A 21,163-nucleotide genomic window follows, 5' to 3' on the forward strand; every position below is an offset into this window, starting at 1 on the left:
TGCTGAGGCCAGGGAGTGCAGTGGAGGATGGCCCAAGTGCTTGGGCCCTGCACCCCATGGGAGACCAGGAGAAGCACCTGGCTCCTGCCATTGGATCAGCGCGGTGCACCGGCCACAGTGCGCTGGCCGCGGTGGCCATTGGAGGGTGAACCAACGGCAAAGGAAGGTCTTTCTCTCTGTCTCTCTCTCTCACCATCCACTCTGCCTGTCAAAAAAAAAAAAAAAATGTGCTGCACGAAGAAAAGAAAGCAATAGCAATAACTATAAAAGAAGGCAAATGCAGAAAATCCCTGGGTGAAAGTGCAAAGGAAATCCAATGTAAAATAGGAATATTTATGGAAAAATGGCAGAATCAGGTCATTACTTATCAATAATAACGTAAAATTAAATGATGTATATCTTAAATTCGTCAATTAAAAAAAACACACTAGCTGAATGGGTTAAAAAACAAGACCCATCTCATTGTAGCCTACAAGAAATACACCTCACCATCAACGATGCACACAGATTGAAAGTGACAGGATGGAAAATTATCCCACTCTAACAGAATCCAAAAACGAGCAGGTGTAACAATTCTGATATTGAAAAAAAATAGACTTAATACAAGAACTTTTAAAGAAACAAAGAGAGGAGATTCCAAGATGGCGGATTAGGGAATGACATATTGCTCTACACTAGGGATAAACAGTAAACAAGCAAATGTAGGAAGTACACTGTTACGGGAGAATTGGAGAGAAAACTGCACTGGAAATCCTACAAGAGGAAGAGGAATCCCGTGGACCTGTGTAGATGTGCAGCATGAACATGCACACAAGCACAAATGCAGCAGTCGAGAGCTGGAGCGGGCGGCAGCTTGGAGTTGACGGTGAGACCAGACTGCAGCAACCTGTGGTGATACAGCCAGAGGGAGAGCCCGACAGGAGTAACCCAAGAGACTAGCAGTTACTAGCAGTTGCCTGTGGACCCAGGGAAGGTAGAGAGGGCACATTTATCTTGCCCCAACTTCTCCACAACAGTGCCCTTTTCTGGAAACAAATGAAGATGACAACACTGTATATCAAAACTTATGCGATACAGCAAAAGCAGTGTTAAGAGGAATGTTTATTGTAATTGGTGCCCACATCAAGAATTTGGAAAGGCATCAGATAAATGAGCTATCAATGCATCTCAAGGACCTAAAAATCAACCACAAACCAAACCCAATAAAGTAGGAGAAAAATAATTAAAATTAGAGAAGAAAAACAAAATTGAAAGCAAAAAATAAATAAAGAAGCCAGTCTCAAAATGACAAATGCCACATATTTTCCTGATCTGTGGGAACTAATAGGGTACCTAAATGTAATGTATAGGAGTGAAATTGACATTTTAATATTCAATGATTTTTATAGCCCTTGTCTCAACTGTTGAGGAACAGTGATTTTGTTTCTTCATAACTCTTTGTTATATAACCTACTGTTCCCAGTTCACAACAGGGAGGGTGGAGGAGCACTGAGTCCCAGTGTCAGTGTGGTGCTGACCTCCCATCTGATACCCTGAGATATGTGCACTCAGGTGAATCAGTCACCTACTGCAGCCTGTGACACTGGAGGCTCCTTCCCCCATGAGGTTTCTGGGTCTGCCCACTTGGGCCTGGAGTCATGACTGTGCTTGGGGAGACTTAAGTGGCAATGGCTGCTCCTTCTGGGACTCGGTTGAGCATGCTCATTAAGTGATGTCCACGTAGCTGTCGTCTGTCTGGAATACCACGTGCCATCAGTCCTCCAACAGAATCCCACAGTCTCCACAAATACAGGATCCTCCCCCACCCAAAAATGTGGAAGATGACGCACAGCCCTGACTGCCCAACTCTGTGGGCTGTGATTGTTTCCCCCATGCTCTGCCAAGGCCACCTGCCATTTCCATGTCACTGGATGCCAGCTGCCATCTTTGCTAAGCTGCCAAGATCCAGGCCTATAGCAGGCTCAGAGCACCGGGCAGGCCATGAGCCCTGGGTGTGGGAGAGGTTCCCAGCTCAACTGCACCTTTAACAGTGGACAAGTGACTCCTTGGAGGGGCTCCAGCAGGAGCTGGCATGTGCACCTGTCTGTCCCCACCAGTGCCATCAGCCCCAGTGCAGCTGTGCCAGCAAAGGCACCTTCCTCCTTCACTGAGACTCAGCCTCTGACATTCTGCCTCTATCCTGCTTGTCCCAGGCTGGGACCTTCGCACTGTCTTTGGGCTGCAGGAGCTCAGGGTCTGTCTGGACCATGCTTTGGTGGCTGGCTGAGTCCTCCGATTGCTGTGATAAAGCATTGCAGCAGCTTGGAGACATGAGAATTCATTGCTCATGGATCTGGAGGCTAGGAGGCCCAAGGTGATCCAGTGTCTGTGGGGACCCCTTCTTGGTTCACCAAGGATGCCTTCCCATGATGTCATACCACAGGGCAAGGGGAAACTCTGGCCTTTTCAGCCCTCTCAGAGTGCCCTACTCTCATTTGTGAGGACACCATCCTCATAATCATCTCACCCCTTCCATGGTCCCTGCCCTAACACACTCACCTTGGGGGTTAGGTTCAACACAGGAATTTGGGATCACACATGCTGAGGCCATCACTGAGGACCCTAGCTTTCCCACCCTGTCTTCAATTCAGTGACACATGTAGGCCATAGAAGAGGGCCTGTGGCTTTCACACCCTGCCTTAAGTAGACAGCCAGGCTGTCCTTCATCTCTTTAGCACTTGGTAGCAAGTAGCGGTAGCCAATCAACATCCAACTAGCATGACTGATCTTCCCCTGCAGCTGCAGAATGCCAGGAATGCACACTCAGGTGCCCCTCTCCTTCTGCCTGTCCCAGGCCATCCTGAACCCAGAGTGCCAGCTGGCCATGGGCTCTGTACCTGCCCAGCATCTCTGGATTGTTCCACTCAGGACACACAGGGAGGGGACCCAGAGTCAGTGGGAAGCCAAGTGCAAGGGCCTTGTCCTGATATTATTGCAAATGGTGGCCAGGCTGTCAGTGACAATGGGTTGGCTAGGATAGGAACCTTCTGGGATTGGTGTCCAACAAACTTAATCTACGGGGAGAGGGTTTTGCTTGGGCTGGAATCCTACTGGGCACCAGCTCCTGACCAGCCCACTGTCCAGTGAACCTCATCTGCAGAAGGGGACAGGAGCATCCCAATCTTCCCTGGGCCCTCCTACGATCCACCGGCACTGGCACCTTTGGGTGGAACTCTAGGGACCCTGGTGTCAGAGCTAAAGAGCCAATGCTGTCCATATGATAGTCAACAGGAGACCATGGTGGGAGAAACTGACTTACTACTGGGAGACCCCTGAAGTTGGCAGCAGGAAGTGTTGGGCAGGGGTCTGGGGTGGGGGCCATGTCTAGATTCTAGGCCAGGGAACTCACTGAATGTGTTCACTTCAAGCTGCCTCTGGACCTTGGGTCTGACTCTGGCTCCTACACATTTAAGTATCCAGAGTGCATCTCATTCTCTGATCAAGCAGAGCCCACTCCCACCTCCACCCACCAGGTATCATTATCCTGTCACCTGCAGGGTGGAGGCACCTCATTTGCATCAACTTCCTGCTGGGATAGGAGCATGCCATCATGCATTTCAGTGACTGGATGGACCTCATCCAGTACCAGATGACAATGCTTATGGGTGCCTCCAACCCTTGCTAAGATCATGAATGTGGCTGTGTTCCCTGAGCACAGAGCAGCTCTCAGTCCTCCTGCACAGCTGCCTCCTGTTCCCAGCTCAGAGCCCTGCCTGGTGTTCAGGACTCTTGGTGGGAAATGGATTGCAAGCTCTGAGCTCCCCTTTAACAGCTCTCATTCTTGGGGCTCAAACTCATGCACACTCAGGACATACCTAAGGTTCCTGTTCTCTGCTCTGTGGGAGGCATTGGTCCCACAGGTCCCAGAGTTCTCTTGGCATGAACTCAGGCTGTAACAGGTGGACATACATAAAGACCTCTACCTTCCTCGCTCTCCAAGACCAGGCCTGCTGCCTGCCTCGCCTTCCAAAGCCAGGCCCAACTCCCCTCGTTGCCCTCCAGGGCCGGCCCAGCTCATCTCTCCATCCTCCAATGCAAGGCCCTGCTCCCCTCCCCTAGCCCTCCACGGCCTGGCCCCACTCCCTTCCTTGCATTCCAGAGGTGGCCCTGCTCTTTTCCACCCTCCAGAACCAGGCCCTGCTTCCTCAGGCATGGCCCTAGCCACCCTCCTGGGCAAGACCCCGCTCCCCTTCTTACCCTCCAGGGTCAGGCCCCACTCCATTCCGGCAGGGCCTTGGCCAGCATCCAGGGCCTGACGCTGCGCTGCTACTAACCCTCCAGTGCCTGGCCCTGCTCGCTTCCTGGCCCTCCAGGGCTGCCATTTTCCCTTCTTGACCTCCAGAGCCAGGAATTGTTCCCTTCAGGCACGGTCATGGCCACTTCCAGGACCTGGCCCCTGCTACCCTCCTCACCCTCCAGGGCTGACCCTGCGCTGCTTCTTGACGCCAGGGCCAGGGCCACTACCCTCCTTTCCCTACAGAGCCAGGCCCTGTTCCCATCAGGCATGGCACTGGCCAACCTGCAGGGCCAGGCCCCACTCTCCTCCTTGCCTGCCAGAGCCAGGCCCTGCTCCACTCAGGCAGGGCCTTGGCCAGCATCCAGGGCCTGACGCTGCGCTGCTACTAACCCTCCAGTGCCTGGCCCTGCTCGCTTCCTGGCCCTCCAGTGCTGTCCCTGTTCCCCTCCTTGCCCTCCACAACCAGACTCCCCTCCCCTCGTTACCCTCAACAGCGGGCCCTGCTCCACTGCTTGCACTCCAGGCCCAGGCCCACGCCCCTCCTTGCCCTCCAGGGCCAGCCATGCTCCCCTCTCCATCCTCCAGCGCCAGGCCCTGCTCGCCCTCCAGGGCCGGCCATTTTCCCTTATTTTCCTCCAGAGCCAGGAACTGCTCCCCTCAGGTGTGGCCCTGGGCACCTCCAGGGCCTGGCCCCCGCTTACCTCCTCACCTTCTAGTACCGGGTCTGCTTCCGGAGGCCAGGCCTCTTTGCCTTCCAGGGCCAGGCCCTGCACCCCTCCTCACCCTCCATGGCTGGCCTGGCTCCTGTCCAAACACCGCAGGGCCAACCCCCTCTCCTCTCTCCATCCTCCAATGCTAGGCGATGCTAGCTCTCCAGGGCCGGCCATGCTCCCTTCCTGGCCCTTGACGCCCTGGCCCCACTTCCCTTCTTGCACTCCAGAGGCATCCACGCTCTTTTCCACCCTCCAGAACCAGGCCCTGCTTCTTCATGTGCAGCCCTGACCACCTTCCTGGGCCAGACCCCGTTCCCATACATAGCCTCCAGCGCCAAGCCCCACTCCACTCAGGCAAGGCCTTGGCCACCCTCCAGGGCCTGACCCTGCTCCGCTACTTACCCTCCAGGGCTGGGCCCGCCTCACTTCCTTGGCCTCCAGGCCCAGGCCCACTCCCCTCCTTGCCCTGCAGAGTGAGGCCCTGCTCCCAGCAGGCACGGCAATGGCCACTCTCCTGGGCCAGTCTCACTCACCTCCTCGCCCTCTAGAGCCAGGCTCTGCTCTCCACAGGTGCTGCCCTGGCCACCTTCAAGGGCCGACCCTGCTCCATTCCCTGCCCTCCAAGGCCAGGCCCCCCTCCACTCCTTGCCCTCCAGGCCCAGCCCGCTCCCCTCTCCATCCTTCAATGCCAGGCCCTGCTCGCCCTCCAGGGCCGGCCATGCTCTCTTTCTAGCCCTCTAGGCCAGGAACTGCTCTCCTCATGTACAGCCCTGGCCACTTCCAGGGCCTGGCCCCTGCTCCCCTCCTTGCCCTCAAGGCCCAGCCCGCTCCCCTCTCCATCCTCCAGTGCCAGGCCCTGCTCTCCTGAGGCACAGGCCTCACTACCCTCCAGGGCCAGGCCATGCACCCCTCCTCACCCTCCAGGGCTGGTCCCGCTGGGCTCCTCACACTCCAGGGCCAGGCCTGCTCCCCTCCTCACCCTCCAGGGCTGGTCCCGCTGGGCTCCTCACACTCCAGGGCCAGGCCTGCTCCCCTCCTCGCCCCCCAGATGAAGGCTCGGCTCTCCACAGGCACTGTCCTGGCCACCCTCAAGTGCTGCCCCGCTCTGTTCCCTGCCCTCCAGGGCCAGGCCCTCCTCCTCTCCTCACCCTCCAGGTCTGGCCCTTTCCCCTCAAGCACAATGCTAGCCACCCTCAAGGACCAGGCCCCGCTCCCCTCTGCCCTCCAGGCCTGGCCTGACTCCAATCAGGTAGGGCCCTGGCCACACTCCAGGTCCCGGCCCTTCTCCCCACCTCCCCTTCCAGGGCCCGCCACGCTCCTCTCTCCATGCTCCAGGGCGTGGCCCTGCTTCCCTCCATGTCCTCCATGGCCAGGCCCTGCTCCCCACCTCGTCCTCCAGGGCTGGCTGCGCTCTGTTCCTCGCACTCCAGAGCCAGGCCCTTCTCTCCTCAGTCATGGCCCTGGCCACCCTCATGCCCCAGCTCAGCTCCCCAGCTTGCCCTCTATGGCAAGGCCCAACTCCCCTCAGGTAGTGCCCTGCATACCACCCAGGGCCCAACCAAACTCCCCATCTCACCCTCCAGGGCTTGCCCCATGCCCTCTCCATCCTCCAATGCCAGGCCCTGCCTGCCCTCCAGGGCCTGGCCCTGCTCCCCTCCTTGCACTCCAGAGGCGGCCCCTGCCCCCTTTGCGCACAGCCTTTTCCACCCTCCAAAACCCGGCCATGCTCCCTCAGGCACGGCACTGGCCAAATTCCTGGGCTAGGCCCCGTTCCCCTCCTTACCCTCCAGAGCCAGGCACCACTCCACTCAGGCAGGGCTCTGGCCATCCTCCAGGGCCTGACTCTGCTCTCCTCCTTGCCCTCTAGGAAAGGCCCCGCTCCCCTCTTTGCTCTCCAGGGCCGGCCATGCTCCACTGCTCGCACTCCAGGGCAGGCCAGGCCCGTGCCCCTCCGCGCCCTCTAGAGCCTGCTCCCATCAGGCACGGCACTGGCCACCCTCCAGAGCCAGGCTCTGCTCTTCTCCTTCCCTGCCAGAGCCAGGTCCTGCTCCCCTCAGGCATGGCCCTGGGCACTCTCAAGTGCTGGCCCCGCCCCTTTCCCTGCCCTCCAGGGCTGGGCCCTGCTCCCCTCCTCACCCACCAGGGCTCGCCCTGCTGCCCTCCTTGCCCTCTGGGACCAAGCACTGCTCCCCTCCTCACTCTCCAGGGCCAGACCCACTCCACTCCTTGCCCTGCAGAGCCAGGCCCTGCCCCCCTTAGGTGCAGCCCTTACCATGCTCCAGGACTGGCCCTGTGCCCACCTAACCCTCCAGGGCCACCCGTCTACCCTCTCCATCCTCCAGGGCCAGGGCTTGCTACCCTCTCACCCCCAGGGCTGGCCCTGCTCTGCTCCTTGAACTCCAGGGCCAGGCCCACTCCCTTCCTCACCCTCCAGGACTAGGCCCACTCCCCTCCTCGCCCTCGTGAGCCAGGCTCAGCTCGCCACATGCATGGCCCTGGCCATGCAAGGGCTGGCCCTGCTCCATTTCCTGCCCTCCAGGGCCAGGCCTTGCTTCCCTCCTCACCCTCCTGGGATGGCCCCACTCTCCTCCTTGCACTCCAGGGCCAGGCCCACTCCCCTCCTCACCTCCAGAGCCAGGCCTTGATCTCACGCAGGGCACTGGCCACCCTCCAGGGCCAGACACACTCCACTCCTGCCCTCCAGGGCTGGCCCTACTACCCTCCTCACCCTCCAGGGCTGGGCCCTGTTCCCTTCCTTACACTCCAGGGCCAGCCCAGCTCCCCTGTCCATCCTCCAGTGCCAGGTTGTGCTCTCCTCCTCACTGTCCAGGGCTGGGCCCTGCTCCCATCCTCACATTCCAGGGCCCGACCCCCACCTCCCTCTCCATCCTCCAATGCCAGGCCCTGCTCACCCTCCAGGTCAGGCCAAGGTCCCCTCCTAGCCCTCCAGGGCCTGGCCCTCCTCCCCTCCTTGCACTCCAGAGGCAGCCCGGCTCCCCTAGGATACAGCCTTTTCCACCCTCCAAAACTCAGCCCTGCTCCCTCAGGCACGGCCCTGGCGAACCTCCTGGGCCAGGACATGCTCCCCTCCTTAACCTCCAGGGCCAGGCCCCACTCTCCTCCTCACCCTCCAGTGCCGGCCCTGCTCTCCTGAGGCACAGGTCTCTCTGCCTTCCAGGGCCAGGCCATGCTCCCCACAGGTGCCCCTGGCCACCCTGCAGGGCCAGGCCCCACTCTCCTCCTTGCCTGCCAGAGCCAGGCCCTGCTCCACTCAGGCGCGGCCCTGGGCACCCTCAAGGGCCAGCCCCGCTCCTTTCCTTGCCTTCCTGTGTCAGGCCTTGCTCCCATGCTCACCCTCCAGGACTGGCCCTGCTCCCATGCTCACCCTTCAGGGCCTGGCCCCCGCTCCCCTCCTCACCCTCCAAGGCTGGCCTCACTCCTCTCCTCACCCTCCAGGGCCCACCCTGCTCCCCTCTCCATCCTGCAGGGACAGCCCTGCTCTCCTATTGCACACGCCTCTTGGCCCTCAAGGGCCTGGCCCTGCTCTCCTGAGGTACAGGCCTTTCTGCCATCCAGGGCCAGGCCCATTCCCCTCCTCACCCTCCAGAGCCAGGTTCTGCTCCACTCAGGCACAGCACTGGTCACCCTCTAGGGCCAGGCACTTGTCCCCTCCTTGCCCTCTAGCTCCAGGCCCCACTCCACTCTGGCAGGGCCCTGGCCACCCTCCAGGGCCCACCCCACTCCCCTCTGCATCCTCCAGGGCCTGGTCCTTTTCTCCTGAGGTGCAGGCCTTGCTGCCCTCAGGGCCAGGCCCTGTTCCCCTCCTCACCCTCCAGGGCTGGCCCTGCTCCTGCTCCCCTCAGGTGCATTGCTGGCTATCCTCCACAGCCAGGCCCTGCTCCTCTCCTTGCCCTCCAGGGCCAGCCCCACTCCCCTCTCCATCCTCCAATGCCAGGCCTTGCTTGCTCTCCAGGGCCGGCCATGCTCCCCTCCTTGCACTCCAGAGGTGGCCCCACTCCATTCAGGCAGGGCATTGACCACCCTCTAGAACCTGGCCCTGCTCCCTAAGGTGTGTCCCTTGCCACCCTCCTGGGTCAGGACCCTCACCCCTCCTTACCTTCCAGGGCCAAGCCCCACTTCACTCAGGCATGGCCCTGGTCACCCTCCAGGGTCTGACTCTGCTCTCCACCTTGCCCTCCAGGACCAAGCCCCCCTCCCCTCCTCAACCTCCAGAGCGAGGCCCTGCTCCCCTCAGGCATGGCCCTGGGCACCCTCAAGGGCCACCCTGCTGCTTTCCTTGCCCTCCAGCACCAGGCCCTGCCCCCCTCCTCACCCTCCACAGCCACCATGCTACCCTCTCCATCCTCCAATGCCTGACCCTTCTCGCTCTCCAGGGCCGGGCAGGCTCCCCTTTTTGACCTCCAGAGCCAGGACAGGAACTGCTCCCCTCAGGGGCGGACATGGCCACCATCCAGGGACCAGCCCTGTTCCCCTCCTCACCCTCTAGGGCTGGTCCCGCTCCCCCCTTGCCCAGCAGAGACAGGCCCTACTCCCCTCAGGTGCGGCCCTGGCCACCCTCCAGGGCCAGCCCTGCTCCAACTCTTACCCTCCAGGGCCAGGACCCACTCCATTCAGGCAGGGCAGTGGCCACCCTACAAGGCCTAGCCTTGCTCCCCACCTAACCCTCTAGGGCACACCCCTCTCCCTTCTCCATCCTCCCAGGCCAAGCTCTGCTCCTCTCCTCACCCTCCAGGGATGGTCCTGGTCCCCTCCTCACACTCCAGGGCCAAGCACACACCCCTCCTTGCCGCCAGAGCCAGGCCTTGACCTCATGCAGGGCACTGGCCACCCTCCAGGGCCAGACACACTCCACTCCTGCCCTCCAGGGCTGGCCCTACTACCCTCCTCACCCTCCAGGGCTGGGCCCTGTTCCCCTCCTCACACTCCAGGGCCAGCCCAGCTCTCCTCTCCGTCCTCCAATGCCAGGCTGTGCTCTCCTCCTCGCTGTCCAGGGCCAAGTTCTGCCCCCTCCTCACCCTCCAGAGCCCAGCCCCGCTCTCTCTCTGTGTCTCTCCTCTCTCTGTGTAACTCAAATAAACAAAATAAGTCTTTTAAAAAAAGATCTCTCACTAAAAAAGAAAATCTGCAAGAAAAGGAACAAGTAGGATATAAGGGGTCCCAATTCATATGACTGCAAACTTCCAGCTGAAACCTCACAGGCCAGGTGGAAACAGGATGACACTTTCACAGACCTGCCTTCCAACAACATTGTACCAACCATAGTTTTTCTTTAGATACGAGTGAAAGACCAACAAAAGCTGAGAGAATGTATCCCAGCTAGATCTTACATGAGATGCTGAAGGGAGTTGTTCAAACTGAAAGAAAGTGATATTGATGAATAAGAATACAATACCAGAAGATAGATAGAAAACACACTAATAAGAATCGTTAGGGGCAAGCACTATGGCATAGTGGGCTAAACCTCCACCGGCAGCACCAGCATCCCACCCGGGTGCTGGTTCATGTCCTTGCTGCTCCTCTTCTGATCCAGCTCTCTGCTATGGCCTGGAAAAGCAGTAGGGGATAGCCCAAGTGCTTGGGCCCCTACACTCACATGGGAGACCCAGAAGAAGCTCTTGGCTCCTTGCTTCGGATCGGCCCAACTCCAGTTATTTTGCAGCCATTTGGGGAGTGAGTGAATCAGCAGATGGAAGTCCTTTCCCTCCCTCTCTCTCTGTAACTCTACCAAGTAATTAAATAAAATTTTAAAAAACAAGTAGTGATAAAGACAAATTCAGAATATTCTAATATTGTAAGCTTAGTGATTGAAACATTAATATCTTCATTATGAATAGCAAAAATTGATAATAAATATATTAATATATTAAGAAACATGTAATATAGAGAAAGATAAAGTAGAACATCAAAAATTCAAAATGTGGGGAGGAATGGAGTGCAAGTGTACAGTTCTAAATACTAAGATATTTATCTCTTTTAACAATTCTCTTCCCATTTTTACAAGCAATGTTAATTGTATTTTCAAAATAGCTTGTTAACATGAAATGGTTTTTAGCACTACAGAAACCATAAAGCAAAAATCAATAATCGATTTGTCAAAAATAACAAGCAAGGAATCAAAGCATACTACTCCAGAAAATCACTTACCTACAAAGGGAGATTGTGAGGGAAGAAGAAAAGATGAAATAGAATAGAAGTATAAATCAAATATCAAAATGTCAATAATAAAGCCTTATCTCTCAGTATTGTCTTAAATTTAGATGGATTAAATTCATTGATCAAAAGACATACAGTGATTGCATAGACAAAAGGCAAGGCCCAAATACTTTTAGGACACTCCCTTCACACACCTAAGGACAAGTACAGAGTGAAAGAGAAAGAATGGAGCAGTATATTCCTGTATATTCCTTGGAACCGAAAAGAGAGCAGGAATAGTCACACTCCTATAATAAATAAAATATACATTAAATCAAAAGCAGTAATAAGAGACCAGGAAAGAGGTCAGCTCTGTGGCGTAGTATGCTAAGCCTCCACCCAGGCATTGTGTATGGTGCCTGTTTGTGTCCCAGCTGTTCTACTTCCAACCCATCTCTCTGTTATGCCCTGGAAAGGTGGTAGAAGATGGCCCAAACCCTTGGGCCCCTGCACCCATGTGGGAGACCCAGAAGAAGCTCCTGGCTTTGGATCAGCCTAGCTCTGGCCATTGTGGTCATTTGAGGAGTGAACCAGTTGATGGAAGACCTCTCCTCTCTCTAACTCTGTCTCTCAAATAAACAACCTTAAAAAAAGAGAGAGAGGGAGATAAGGAAAACAATTATATTACAATAAAGGGATGGATTCAGCAGGAGGAAACCACAGATGTAAACATATGTGTTCCCAGCATCAGAGGCTCCCAATTTATAGAGCAAACACTGCTGAACCCAAAAAGAGAGACAAAGTCCAGGACAGTAACTGTAGGACAGTTAACCCCTCACTTTCCAAAAGGGACAGAAAATCAACCAGGAGGCAGTGGAGTCCAGCTGCCTCCTGGATCAGTGGAGCCGAGGGACCTCTGCGGAACACCAGCTCCCACAGCTGCATTCTCTACAGTAGATCACAGGGTAGGGCGAGTGGCAATAGATCCTCAAACACTGAACTCACATGGAGTGTCTTTTCAGATGACAATGCAATAAAGCCAGAAATAAATGGCAGAAAAAACTTAGGGAACCACATGAATGCATGGATATTAAACAGCTTTCTCAGGAACAGCTATTGCATCAAGGAAGAAATTAAGATGGAAATTAAAAATGTTCTGGAAACAAATGGAAATGGAAGCCAGAGGACACTGAAAAGTGCTACCAAGAGGAAGGTTTGCAAGGATCAACATTTGCATCTGGGAGCAGGAGCGCTCCCTGGTTGCTTGTTCAGCCTCAGAGGTTTTTGGCCGCCTTCCTTGTGCACCAGGGGCCAGGCTGAGGCTTGGAGTAGAGGAAGGAGAGAGGAGGGGAAAGAGGAGGGGGAGGGGGATGAGGGGGAGGGGGAGGAGAGAAGGAGAGAAGGGGAGGAGGTGGAGGGAGAGGAGAAAAAGGGGAGTGGGATAGGGAGGGGAGGAGGGGAAGAGGAGGTGGGAGGGAAGGAGGGGAGGAAGGAAGAGGGGGAGGGGAAGGGGAGCCAGCAGGGCCAGAGTGCAGAGCTCAGTGGAGGGGGACAAAGACGGGGGCAATGACAATAATGATGGCCACAGATCTGGCCTCAAGCCCTGCTGGGGTCCCTGGGGAGTCCTCTTGCTTCTGGACACCAGCGCTGTGACTCCACAGAGCCCGCAGAGCCTGCGTGAGGCAGAGCCCGCGCTCCTGCCCCATTCTTCTGCCAGTGTTACAGGCCAGAGCTGGAGCGCAGGCCGCCCAGCCAGCAGGTTGGTGTAAGCTGGTGCCCAGACAGACCCTGTGGACCTTTGTTTTGTGAGAGACACGTCTGAAGTCCCCTGCGGTTCTGATGAGAAATCAGACCTGAGACAGTTGTGAAGACGGTGCAGGTGAAGTTGGCTTCTGTGTAGGATGTGGAGAGTGGCTCTGTAAGACCCCCATGGAAGCCCTTCAAAGAGTAAACTTCACTAAAGATGACATGATCAGGAAAGAAAGATGTCTCAGAGTCTGCTGCGACATCTGGCCAGCACCTTTCCTGTCCTGTACACAAAGAGCGGTGGACAACTTTCCATGAAACTTATGACACACTGATATAGAGAGACTGCCACCTATTGGAGCACAGTTCAAGCACATAGGTTTTAGTTTTTGGAAGAAATTTTCCAAAATCAGAATGGTACAATTGAGAATTTCCTGGCTGAGCTTCTTGAGAAGAATTATGTTCCTTTCACAGCCACCCAGCTGCAGAATAGGAGAGAATAAATATATAAGACTAACAAATGAATAGAGCACAAACCTACACTGGCCACATTCGCCTTTATCTATGAAATTAACAAGAAAGGAAAATATCTTACAGCAGCTAGAGCATGTTACAAAGACAGATGAAGTTACTACAGCAGCAGAGTGACATCACAGGCCTACCCCAACAGAGCAAGTGTGTTCTGAACTTCACCAACTGGGCAATGGCTAGTGGCAGTGGCACAGCACTGCTGTATGGCGGGAGACTGATTTCTCCCCAAGGTTTTGAAAGCAAAATGTGATCCTGTCCCTGCAAGTAAAGGAGACATACGTTTCCATTGTGATACCATTTTCTGGGCAAAGAATGTAGTTAATTCGGGTAATCTTATAATAGAAAGTAAGCCATCTCCTGGTTACACTCCTAATGTAATTGGCCAAGTTCTTCCAGGGACAATTGACATCAATCAAACTCGTGGACAGATCAATTTAGCACAGCTTCAACTCCAGCAATGCAATAATTGTGTGCACAGACACACCAGCAGTTGTAACAGATGAGGCTGCAGCAACCAACAGCACCTGTATCAACTACAACAACACAGCAGCACCCTGGACAAACAGCCCCTCAAATGTTCCAACAGCCTCCAAGATTGATCAGTGTGAAAACAACGCAGAGAAGCAACATGAACTGTGGAGCTTTTCAAACCCATCAGATGACACTGACTCAGAATGCTGTCAGGATATGAGAGAGACCCAGGCACAGCAGCCCTCAATATTCCATGATGCAGTCACACCTTCCAAAGCAGCACTCAAACCCAGGGCCTACTAGACCCTTTCCTGTCATTCCAGTACACAACACCACAATCAGTCCCACAACACCTGCTACAGCAACTATGGAAGTCTCCACAGCCCATCTGTTGCAGCAATAGAGCTAATACCCTCAGTTTCCAATCCAGAAAACCTTCCATCACTGCCAGATATTCCACCCTTCCATGTGGAAGATGTTGGCTAAGTAGATGCATCTTCTCGGGCAGTCACCTACCCCACAAGCTATAATCCTACCCCAGTACCCTCTGCTCTATCTCTGGGATCATCAGGCTTATCCAGTTCTCTCACACCTGGGAGACCTAGCACATCTAGTACTGGCAGTCGAGGCAGCTGTGGGTCATCAGGAAGAACTGCTGAGAAGACAAGTCTTAGTTTCAAATATGACCAAGTGAAGATCAGGCAAGAACCTGGGAGTGAAGAAGAACCCGTAGCTTTTCAGGAACTGTTAAACAAGAGAAGACAGGGATGACAGGAGGAGTGCCTGCATGTTGTACAGTCCTGGGAATAGTTGGCTACTACCTCTCTCAGCTGACCTGCATTTAGAGTGATTGGACACATTAACAATCCTGGAAAATCATGTGAAATTGAGCCTACAGATATGAATGAAACCTTCAAACAGGGCTCAGCAGCCTTGTGTTGTAATTTTGTATCATACATTGAGGAACTTAAAAAGACTCCATTTGAACAGCAAAGAATTTAGAAAGGTAACCTTCAAGTGGAGCCAATCATTCAAAATTTTAAAACATTTTCACTGTTCACATTGAAATAAAGTCTGTTTTGGAGAATATAACCTGTACGATAAGCCAAATATTGTATGATACTCTGAGAATAAGAAAAGAACACCTAAAAGTATGTTTCATTTCCTAATAGTTTCATAAATTGTAAACATTAAAATTTCACATCCCAATTACTTCATCATAATAATATACTTGACGGGGCCAGCGCTGTGGCACAGCGGGTTACCACCCTGGCCTGAAGCGCAAGCACCCCATATGGGTGCCATTTCGAGACCTGCCTGCTCCACTTCCAAAACAGCTCTCTGCTATGGCTTGGGAAAGCAGTATAAGATGGCCCAAGTCCTTGGGCCCCTGTACCTACGTGGGAGACCCAGAAGAAGCTCGTGGCTCCTGGCTTCGGATTGGCCCAGCTCCGGCCCTTGCGACCAATTGGGAAGTGAACCATCAGACCTCTCTCTCTCTCTGTCTGCCTCTCCTCTCTCTGTGTAACTCTAACTTTCAAATAAATAAACAAATCTTTAAAAAATAATAATAATATAGTTGTCTTATTTCCAGAGGAGCATTACAAAAATATTTGTTGACACACTTTTAAATACATCTCGCGGGAATATTATAATTTGAAAAATTTAAACTGAAACTACAAAAACCATTAGCAATACTGAACAGCACGTATCTAAAAATGTTCAATGAATAAATGGGAATGCCAACAGATACCCCTTTACTGGTGTTGTCTGACATTCAATCATGAATGCTTCAACTCTATAAATTTAAACAGCTATACTGTTGGAGTTAATATTGCGGTACATCATTTCTGATTTTAATTGTTAAAATGAATATTCTTGGTAAGTACTACTCTTATTACTGCAAGTCTAAAAAATTCCAGGTAGAATGAAGATGGAATAAATCAACTTCTCTCTATATATATGACAGTTTAAGAAACTTGGGCTCCAACAGAATAGTAAAGAAATCACTTGTCAATACTCACAAAGCTTGTTTATGCCGTGTCCTGAATCTGCTCTCTGTACCACTCCCACAGAAACATATGGCTAAACCATTGTTATGTCACATTACAAACTTTCAGATTAAGAAGAAATGAACATTTATTGAAAATTAAAATGCATTACATTTATGATTTTCTCTAGTGGCTTTTCTGACAATTTTAAATTATTTACAAAAACATTTGGTTCTATCTGTCTCTACTGAATTGCTCTTGATTCCCTTATCTCCTTATCGAGTCGCTCCAAATCCAATCCATCAACAAGAGATGTTTATCGCCTTGGACTCCTCCCTTGTCTCCATTTCTCCTGCTATTAACGTCAGTGCCTCAGTTCTGCCCTGGAAAGTAATATGAAAATACAGCATGAAGACTCTAAGAGATGGACTTAATTACTTATGATGAGAGGAAGGTAACATCAGATACTAAATGACTTTAGTCAAGTTCTTCAGCTTCTGATTCCTTATCTGTAAAAGTATAATTATAACAGTTGCCATTTTCAAAAATTATATAAACTACAATGTGTAAAGAGATCAATATGTGGTCTCCAGCACATAGTAGGTACCCAAAAAGTGTTAGCTACTGTTTCTACAGTACCCTGGATTTGTTTCACTTGTATTCACCAATTCACTTTATAGCTTGAGTGAGTTTTGGAGGAAAAAATCTGATCATTTCTTTTTATTTTTTTTTCCATTTTGGAGAGAGGGAGGGGGCAGAGAAAGCCTTTTATCTACTAGTTCACTCACCAAATGCCTATGACAGCCATGGGCAGGAACCATCCAAGTCTCCTATGTGGATGGCAGGGATCCAAATACTTGAGCCATCACCTGCTGCCTCCCAGGGTGTTGGAATTGGGAGCAGCACCAGGAGGTGAGCCCAGGCTCATGTGGGATGAAGGTGGTATGGTAGTATCTTTACTGCTGTGCAAAATGCCCTCACTTCTGTGGGCAACACTTGTGAGTCAAAAATGTTTATAATTTTCAATAATCTTTGAGAAGAAGCTACTTTTCTTTTTTTTTAAAGATATTATTTATTGGCCAGCACCGCGGCTCACTAGGCTAATCCTCCGCCTTGCAGTGCCGGCACACCAGGTTCTAGTCCCGGTCGGGGCGCCGGATTCTGTCCCGGTTGCCCCTCTTCCAGGCCAGCTCTCTGCTGTGGCCTGGGAGTGCAGTGGAGGATGGCCCAAGTGCTTGGGCCCTACACCCCATGGGAGACCAGGAGAAGCACCTGGCTCCTGCCATCGGATCAGCGCACTACTCCGGCCGCGGCGGCCATTGGAGGGTGAACCAACGGCAAAGGAAGACCTTTCTCTCTGTCTCTCTCTCTCTCACTTTCCACTCTGCCTGTCAAAAAATAAAAAATAAAAAGATATTATTTATTTACCTGAGAGGTAGAGTTGCAGACAGTAAGAGGGAGAAGCAGAAGAAGGCCTTCCATCTGCTGGTTCCCTCCCCAAATGGCTGCAACAGCTGGAGCTGAGCCAATCAAAGCCAGGAGCCAGGAACCAGGAGCCAAGAGTTTCTTCCAGGTCTCCCATGCAGGTGCAGGGGCCCATGCACTTGGCCCATCTTCTACCGCTTCCCCAGGCCAAAGCAAAGAGCTGGATTGAAAGATGAGCAGCTGGGACTAGAACCGGTGCCCATATAGGATGCCAGCGCCACAGTGTGGCCCCAGAAGTTAACTTTCTGGAAGATCCCATAGCTATAAAAAAAAGCTCTGCACATATTACAAGATCTCTGAGGAACAATGGAAAGGAACTACCAATGACAACAGTGAAATGAAGGAATTCATTTCAAAACTAAGAGCTTCAAACATGAATTTCAGGTAGTATGCTAGATAAAATTATAAATGGGACAGATTGTAAGAACAGAAAGTGAAATTATTCATCGTTATGACCAGGACAACTTCAAAAAATCGCTTTAATCACACTTTAAGACAGATTTAGGGGACTGGTGCTGTGGCGTGGTAGGTTAAGCCACCGCTGGCAGTGCTGGCATCCCATATGGGCACTGGTTTGAGACCCGGCTGCTCCACTTTCGATACAGCTCTCTGCTATGACCTGGAAAAGCAGTAGAAGATGGTCCAAGTCCTTGGGCCCATGCACCTGCATAGGAGACCCAGAAGAAGCTCCTGGTTCCTAGCTTCAGATTGGCATAGCTCTGGCCATTGCGGCCAATTGGGGAGTGAACCAGTGGATGGAAGACCTCTCTCTCTCTCTGTGTGTGTCTCTCCTTATCTCTCTGTGTAACTCTGACTTTCAAATAAATAAATCAAACTTAGAAAAAAGACAGACTTAGTCTGGTAAAGCAAGAAGATAGAGTTCAGTATCAGGAAATTTCACTTTAATAAGACAAAGCTCCGAAGGGGACATGGTAACTGAAGGGAAAGGTTTGCAGAAATCTATCATGAAAGAAGGATTAGACCAGCCTGTGTTACTAATATTAGGATTTCTGTCAGTGGGTAAAAATAAAAAAAAAATTATAACGAAGATTAAGTTTTCCACACTGAGATCATACTCACTAATTAGACCATATTCAGGACATACAGGTTCCTCGTCTCAGGGTAGGTTCAAATATAGAACCAAAAAGAAAATCTGCTTTGGAAGGATCTATCAGTTTTTACTCCCATTAGAGCTGCAAATGTACTGTATTTATGGAATACATCCTATAGGGATTTTATTTTAGGTCCTGAATGGACTTTGACAGGATGCCATAAAGTGTTCTTTATTTAGATTTTGTAAAGAAAATTACAGAAATATCACACAGGTATTTGTGTTTCAGTAACTGGTGCTTAAATCAATTAAATGATGTCATCAATTGAGTGATATACTCTACAGATAAAAGACTAGACAACTTCTTACAGTTTCTGCTGTAGTTTTGACTAAGTGAAGACCAATGGCAGGGAGTGAGGAGGATGCTAAGAGTTAGAAGTAAATGTTTTTCATATTCAAAGAAAGAAAACAAAAAGACTGTTTTGACCAGTGTCTTCATTCATGACAAATAAACACCATTAGTTAAAATACATCAAATCTACACACACACTTTGAAACCAGCCAGTTAGCACCCTTGCTTTTGAAAGTTAGAAAATGACTGATAATCCCAATCTCCTGAAAGCCAGTCAGTGTGGGTTCCAGACAACACCCAGTCAGCCACTGTCCCACACCAATGACCATGATTCTTAATATCAGCTAGTCAATACCAGCCTTACTACTATGAACAAGTAAGGTGAAAGGCCTCCAAAAACTTGCCTCCCATACAAGTCCATCAATCTCCAAACAACCAGGATGTCCAAAACCTTATGGAAAATTAGCTCTGCCTTTGCAGTCACATTTTACAAGCACAGCAATCTTTTGTGGCAAAATACTGTTGTGTGTGTGTATGCGTGTTAGATGTCAAGTTAATGCACTGTGATGGTAATCTACAGAATTCTCTTCTCAAGGGTTCAGCCAAATTTCAGGTAGGGATGAGTTTGCATTCATGAGTAACAGACACTCTTTTGTGACTACTAAATTATAATAGACTCTTTTAAATTCCCTCAGTAGTTGCTATTATCCACTTGTACATATTTTTGCCATAAAATGTAAGGGTAGGGATGAGCATCTGGCACAATGGTTGAGCTGCTGCTTGGTATGCCCATGTTAGAGTTCCAGCCCTGTTCCAGATTCCATCTTCCTGCTAATATGCACCCAGGAAAGCAGCAAGTAATAGCACATATACTTGCTTCCCGGCCACCCATATAAGAAGCCCAGGCTAAAATCTAGACTCCTAGCTTTGGCCTTGCCCAGTCCTTGCTATTGATGATATTTGAGGAATAAAACTCCATTTCTTTTTCTGTAGTCTTCCCTTCATATAAATGAAAATAATTAATTTTTAAGTGCAAAAGCAAATTTTATGAAAAAATTTCTGAACAGTGGACATTTACTAAATAAGGAAAAATTATCTTTTGAATCTCTGTGTGTGTTATGCATTTGTTAATTCAGTTATGAAAAGGATGAGAATAGGGCCAACACCGCAGCTCAATAGGCTAATCCTCCACCTGCGGCGCCGGCACACCAGGTTCTAGTCCTGGTCGGGGTGCCGGAGTCTGTCCCTGTTGCCCCTCTTCCTGTCCAACTCTCTGCTATGGCCCGGGAGTGCAGTGGAGGATGGCCCAAGTGCTTGGGCCCTGTATCCGCATGGGAGACCAGGAGGAAGCACCTGGTTCCTGGCTTCGGATCAGCATGATGTGCCGGCCGCCATGGCCACTGGGGGGTGAACCAATGGAAAAGGAAGACCTTTCTCTCTGTCTCTCTCTCTCTCACTGTCCACTCTGTCTGTCAAAAAAAATTAAAAAAAGAGAAAAGGATGAGAATGATATTAACCAGCTTATATAAGCTATGATCTTCAACAAGGATAAAGACAAAACTGTTTTTATGAAGAAAATTCAGATAAACATAGATATGGTAGCCTTCCATACTGGATATTTCTTATCAGTTCTTCAGCTCAACTGAATGAATGTAGTACTACTGAAAATTTCTGATGATTCTAAAATTTTGAGAAAATTTTCAAAAGCCAGATTGAAGCTTTAAAAATATTGATTTTAAATACTATTATAACTACTTTCTTTCTTTCTTTTTTTTTTTTTTTTTTTTTTTTTTGACAGGCAGAGTGGACAGAGAGAGAGAGAGAGACAGAGAGAAAGGTCTTCCTTTGCTGTTGGTTCACCCTCCAATGGCCGCCGCGGCTGACACATCGTGCTGATCTGAAGCCAGGAGCCAGGTGCTTCTCCTGGTCTCCCATGGGGTGCAGGGCCCAAGCACTTGGGCCATCCTCCACTGCACTCCCGGGCCATAGCAGAGAGCTGGCCTGGAAGAGGGGAAGCCGGGACAGAATCCGGCGCCCTGACCGGGACTAGAACCCAGTGTGCTGGCACCGCAAGGCGAGGATTAGCCTGTTGAGCCACGGCGCTGGCCTATTATAACTACTTTCAATGATATAAGTGTCTCAGCTTTATGTAGTATAAAAATGGATGCAAGTAGTCATAAAGCAGAAGAAATGCATTTGTTCGTTACAACATCTTTCTCATGAAAAGTCTTGTTAATAAAATGAAATTGGAGAGGCAATAGAAATTTCATTGCTGAGATTGTCTTAAGTTAGCAGTAATGAGGAAAAAGTACTGCTTTTGGTGCAGGTAACGCAAATATAAATTTAGTGATTGCTGAAAGGTGAAGATAGTCTTTATCGGAAATTAGGGCAAAG

General features: G+C 51.1%; 1 long non-coding RNA gene and 1 pseudogene across 7 annotated transcripts in view; one reads left to right on the forward strand and one right to left on the reverse strand.

Moving 5' to 3' along the window:
• Window positions 1-798: 798 nt before the first annotated feature.
• LOC103352530 (E3 ubiquitin-protein ligase TRIM33 pseudogene) lies at window positions 799-14,892 on the forward strand (annotated as a pseudogene).
• A 1,186-nt stretch (window positions 14,893-16,078) lies between these two features.
• The window catches only part of LOC127487776 (uncharacterized), a 52,769-nt gene continuing 47,684 nt past the window's right edge, over window positions 16,079-21,163 (reverse strand). For 2 of the 7 annotated variants that reach the window (XR_016222360.1, XR_016222363.1), the window contains exon 4: window positions 16,085-16,264. This is a non-coding gene — a long non-coding RNA (uncharacterized LOC127487776). Of the gene's footprint in view, window positions 16,265-21,163 lie in introns of all 7 variants that reach the window. The other 5 variants (XR_016222356.1, XR_016222357.1, XR_016222359.1 and 2 more) reach the window with 4 other exon arrangements.

Source organism: Oryctolagus cuniculus, chromosome 16, assembly GCF_051225735.1.
Source record: "Oryctolagus cuniculus isolate XC-2025 breed Fujian yellow rabbit chromosome 16, ASM5122573v1, whole genome shotgun sequence".
Classification (NCBI taxonomy): Eukaryota; Metazoa; Chordata; class Mammalia; order Lagomorpha; family Leporidae; genus Oryctolagus; species Oryctolagus cuniculus.